Raw genomic sequence first — 6,037 nt, 5'->3', positions numbered from 1 at the left:
TGCAGAGGGACTGGGGACAAGGCATGGAGGGCCAGGAGCCAGGGAATGGCTTCCCAGTGCCAGAGGGCAGGGCTGGATGGGAGATTGGGCAGGAATTGTTCCCTGGCAGGGTGGGCAGGCCCTGGCCCAGGGTGCCCAGAGCAGCTGGGGCTGCCCCTGGATCCCTGGCAGTGCCCAAGGCCAGGCTGAACATTGGGGCTTGGAGCAGCCTGGGACAGGGGTGGCACTGGGTGGGCTTTAGGATCCTCGTGAACCCAAACCATTCCATGATTGTACAATTCTGACAGATGAAAACAATTTCCAGCATCATTTCTTATTGACACCAATCCGTGTCCAGAACCTCTCACTTCTTACCTTCCAAGAAAATCAGGATTCCCTTTCCATTTGCAGCCCTGCTGGCTCTGCTGTGCCATTTAACACCCAATTTCCCAGCCCAGCAGGAGCAGGAGCTGCTGAGCCTGAGTTCCCAAGCTCAGCAAGTCAGGGCAGGCACAACCTAGCAGCAAAGCCCAGCTCTGCCAGGCGTGTCCTTGTGTGTCCCTGTGCCCAAACACTCCCACCCCACTGCCCAGCAAGGGACAGTGGAAGGGGACCGTCCCTCAGCAGGCACAGGGGGGATTGTTGGGGTGTCTGTGCAGGGCAGGATGATCCTGTGGGTCCCTTCCAGGGTACTCTTGCTCCTCTGATTCTCTTTGTGAGGTACCACAATGATCCTCAGCAGTGCATCCTGGTAAAAATCGGATTTTCCGGCTTGTTTCAGCAGCTACAGTGTCTGGGATACATCCAACCCTTTTTTTTTAGTGGAAGCTGATCCACCTGACAGTGGGAATTGCAATGAGTGCAGGGCAATTATGGTCTTGATGCTACCAAGAGTGAGGTGAAGCAGAACAGAACTTTGTGTGTTGTATCAGCAAAATGTAGGGATTTATGTCCCAAATTTTCCCAACAGAACAATTCCCGCAGCAAACACATCTGGAAAACAACCTGTGGAAAATACAGCAACGGTTGCAGGGAAGTGGGAAGCCAAAGAGCCCCTTGCAGAGATGTTGTGAATGCTGATACACCAAAAAAGAGAATATTTTAGCAATTCCCATGTTGAAACGAGATACAAAAAAGTGAAACAATGACTTGTGGCGTTGCTTTACGGGATGTGGAACCCTGTGTGTTGTGTAAGAAGATGTTCCAAGGCTGCCAGGCAGAACAACTCGTGCCCTTCTCAGCAGAACTCAGCGAGTAACAGCAACTCCTTCGCTGGGTTTGGAGCAGCGGAATCTGCACAGTTCCCTCGCTGTCCGAAACTGGAGGATCCGACACAATCAGCAGTTCCCAGGATCACTTCTTTTGCTGATGCCTCCCTAACGTGCCCCATTCCCAAGTTCTCATGGCAATCCCAGATAAAACAGAAGGTCCCCAGTGCCTCCCTCCCGTTCGTGGGGCAGCAAAGCACAGAATCAAACCCCGAGCATCCCCTGCAGCGAGGCAGCAGCTGGCAGTGCTGGCACCTTTCCCTTGGCACCACCAACCCCTCTCAGCCCCCGGTGTGGAATTAGCACAGGGAGCCCACAGCATGCCCGCTTTGTTTCCTCAGCGATTTAGGAGCGGCAGGAGCGACCAAACCAAACCCGTCCCGTGCTGCGCCCGGGCCAGGGGACAGGGACGGGCACCGGGCGATGTCCCCGCAGTGCCACCCGTGGCACAACCCGCGCTCGGGATTCGCTGTCTGTGCTGCACGGAGCCCTCACCCCGAAGCCCTCCTGAGGCTCCCGTGCTCACACGTGGGGCGGTGACACATTCCCACGTCCCTGGTCCCGGCACAAGGATCGGGAGGCGTCGGGAGATGCGAGTGCCAGCGATGCGCAGGGCTGGCTGCGGGCATTTCCATGGCAATGCCGTTGTTTGTCTGGAGCTTTGTGTGTGCCAGGCGCTCTGGGAAGAGGGAACGAGACAAAGCCCAGGCGATTTGCGGATGGATGACCCGGGGCTGCAGCCCGTGGGGGGACCTGTGCTGTCATTCCCGAGGCAGGTGTGGGTGCACGTGTGTGCTTTGGGAACAGGGAGAGCTCTTGGAGGAGGCCACAAAGGTGGGGAAGGGCCTGGAAGAGCCAACCAAGGAGCAGCTGAGGGTGCTCGGAATGTCCAGCTGGAGCAGAGGGGGGCTGAGAGAGACTCATCAGGGACTGCAGCCCCCATCTCTGCTCCCTGGGCCAGGGACAGCAGCCAGGGAGTGGCTGGAGCTGGGCCAGGGCAGGCTCAGGCTGAGAGCAGGGAAAGGTTCTTCCCCCAGAGGCTGCTGGGCACTGCCCAGGCTCCCCAGGGAATGGGCACGGCCCCGAGGCTGCCAGAGCTCCAGGAGCGTTTGGACAGCGCTGCCAGGGATGCCCAGGCTGGGATTGCTGGGGGGTCCGGGCAGGGCCAGGAATGGGACTGGGTGATCCCTGTGGGTCCCTTCCAGCAGAGCAGATTCCATGGTCCTGTGCTCATGGAGGATTTCTGGGCCTTATTTAATTTTCAGGACCACTCAGTGCTGGCACTGCAAGCAGAGATGGGCGGAATGAACAGGGGCTGAAGGAGGAGCAGCACAGAGCAGGAGCCGCCACGGCTTTGGTGGCAGCACCAGCGTCACCTGTGGACTGCAACACCAGCACCCCTGGGATTTGGGGTTTTGGTGGCTTTAACTGAGGTGGAGCCACATTCCACCTGCTGCAAGGTGAGTGTGGGCTGGGGATGAGCACACAGTGCAACAGCAACAGAGAAAACAAAGCAGAATTTCATTTCCTGTAAGAACCAGCAGCTCTGCCCTGTTTGGTGATGGCTTCTGACAGCCACACTGGAAACAGCAGGAAAATTACCCTTAGAAATCCACAGGACCAAACAAATGCCATTTAGCAGAGGGGTAAGGCAAAATTTACCTTTTTTAACTTCCATTCCTGCGCTCTTCACATGAAAGCTGAACACTGACCAGCACGAAAATGCCAAAGAAACTGGAATGCTTTAAGTTTGCTTTCTTTCCCGTCTTCAAAAAAAAAAAAAAAAAACGCAAAAGGCTCTTACCACTTTGTAGCCCTACCAAAATAAATGATTACCAATAATGAAATTGTTCCATATCACATAAACAATGGCCCCAGGCCTCACTTTTTGGTGGATGATTTCTATCTTATGGTTCCCTTTGGCAGGGAGAGAAACAGCTCTGGCTCTATCTCGAGATAAAACTATAAACACAAATATCACACAGCAAAGGGCACTCCAAGTTTTGAAGTCCTGAGAGGCACAATCCCAGTTTTTTCCATAATGTCACCTCACCCAGGGGAAACTGTTCCAGTTTCAGCAGATTCCTGGTGGTTTCTCAATTTCAGTGGGCAACACACAATGGCTGAAGCCTGGGAGAATCCAAGTGGGACTTTTTATGTTGTGTCCCATACAAAGATCCCTCTGTGGATGATCCTGGAACAACTGAGCTTTCCAGGAAATCCTGGCTTCTCCTCCTAGGTCTTTGTCCACAGCCCAGCTCAGCTGTTCTCCCCTCTGGAGAACGATCCATGAATTTCTTGCTCTCTGGCTGCCCTTCCACGCCACAAGTCCCTTTAGTGCAGGACCCAGGAATGGGAGAAGGAGGACCAATATCTACAATTATGTAACTTGGCACCACCTTCTCTGAGAGTGGTGTTTGGGAAGGAGGGGAAAGTGAAACCCCCTTTGTTCAGTGGAATTTTCCTCCATGGATGTGTTGGATCTGCAGGGGCCAAGTTCTTGGAGGTGAGCTGGAAAAGAGGCAATAAAATCTCACAGCCCTGGAGGGCAGAGGGATCCTGGGCTGGGTCAGGTCAAGGGAGGGGATTCTGCCCTGGGAGACCCCACCTGTGGAGCCTCCAGCCCTGGGGCCCACCCAGGAAGGACGTGGAGCTGCTGGAACAAGTCCAGAGGAAGCCACAGAGCTCCTCCAGGGCTGGTGTCCCTCGGGAGCCAGGCTGGGAGAGCTGGGGGTGCTCACTTGGAGAGGAGAAGGATCCAGGGAGAGCTCAGAGCCCCTTGCAGGGCCTAAAGGGGCTCCAGGAGAGCTGCAGAGGGACTGGGGACAAGGCATGGAGGGCCAGGAGCCAGGGAATGGCTTCCCAGTGCCAGAGGGCAGGGCTGGATGGGAGATTGGGCAGGAATTGTTCCCTGGCAGGGTGGGCAGGCCCTGGCACAGGGTGCCCAGAGCAGCTGGGGCTGCCCCTGGATCCCTGGCAGTGCCCAAGGCCAGGCTGGACATTGGGGCTGGGAGCAGCCTGGCACAGTGGGAGGTGTCCCTGCCATGGCAGGGGATGGAACAAGATGAGCTTTAAGGTCCCTCCCAACCCAAACCATTCCATGATTCTACAACCTGGGAGAGGGAAGAGAGCAGAAGCCCAGGGATGGACAAGCTGGTGGAAAGGCGGGGTTAGAGAGTGGAGCTTCCTCCTCTTCCCTGTTTGCTGAACTTATTGAGGTCCTGGAAGGAGGAACCTTTCTCTGGCAGAGGCCTTAGGGGCCATTTCCATCCCAAACTTCTAAAGTGCTGAAGTTTAATGGCATTTTCACAGAATCCCGGAATCCCAGACTGGTTTGGGATGGGAGGGACCTCAAAGCCCACCCAGTGCCACCCCTGCCATGGCAGGGACACCTCCCACTGTGCCAGGCTGCTCCAAGCCCCAATGTCCAGCCTGGCCTTGGGCACTGCCAGGGATCCAGGGGCAGCCCCAGCTGCTCTGGGGAGCGCCAGCTCCTCATTCCTGTGGGCACCACGCTGGTCCCATCTTTGCCCACCCCAAAGCAGCTGCTGGGAGGAAAAAGGGCTGTGGAAAGGGAAAATGGACCTGGAAGAGGCTGCTGAGTTCTGTGAGTGCTTTTCAACAAACAAGCAAATGTGATAATGGGAGAAAATGAGAGGCTTTTCCTAGCTGAATATGAATGAGGGATTTCAAAGGGAGAAATCCTGCTCTCAGGATACACTCGCAGTATTTTCACAAGGATTTGTCCTTCAGAGATGGATTATACAACTTTTCTTATTACAAGAATGGGAAGATTAAAGATCCCAAACGCTCTGTACTTTGGAGTTGTCGTAATAAATGTGCCAGGAATCTGGGGAGATTTCCAAAATGCATTTTAATCCATAGTAGGCTGGAAGTTGTGCACTGTAAGGCATTTTCATTGTTAGATGGCAGTAAATATAAATTACTGAAGCATCTGAAAATCCTGTTGCTCCCAGCAGCTCCCAGAGCATTCCAATCCTGTGTACACAGGCGTTTGGAAGGGAGGAAGGCAAAAAAGCTGTGACAAACCACCACTTAATGACACATTTGCCAAATGGAGCTGGTGGTTTGCATGCACAAAATGAAAATTCCTGCACCTCCTGAAGTGCACAAACAGCTTTTCTCCATGCAAACCACCTCTGCAGGATGTCCACACCTCCATCCAGGATGGTGCAAGGGCAGGGAGAGATGGAAGACCCAGATTTGCAATTGTAGAGGCCAAGCTGAGGTCCCTTTTCAAGTTAGTTTCCAGCTCCTCATTTAAATACATCTTTTATATTTACATTTTTATAGACTGAAATGTCTAGAAGAGAAGCCATTGGGAGTTAATCTCTCTCCCCTGCCCCAAACCCTAATTTCAGACCCTCCCAACTGTGTTAGATGTGAAAGGTCTGAGCAGGGAGCGTTATCAGAGGGACTGCAGTGCCCAGGGGATGAGTCATGGAGCAGAATCCCAGTCCTGCCTGTGGACAGAGCACTTGGAACACAAAAGGCTGGGAGGAGGAGGAGGAGGAGGAGGAGGGACAGCACTGCAGCAGCCCCCAGCTCCTGGGAGGCTGGAGGTGGAGCTGGCGGGTGAGAACTGCAGGAATTGTTTCCATCACATGGTTAATGACTCAGCAGCCTTAGCCCAAAATATTTATTTTTTTCTCCTCTCCACCAGCTCGTCTGTGGAAGAGAATGGGGGCACTGGGAGAGGGGAGGGAGGCTGGGGCTTTGCTGGGTGAGCATCACATGGGTTTTCCACTCCGGATTTGCCATCTCCAGGG

This window comes from Coloeus monedula (genome assembly GCF_965178545.1).
Source record: "Coloeus monedula genome assembly, chromosome: 3".
NCBI lineage: Eukaryota > Metazoa > Chordata > Aves > Passeriformes > Corvidae > Coloeus > Coloeus monedula.
This window is presented reverse-complemented; position numbering follows the sequence as displayed.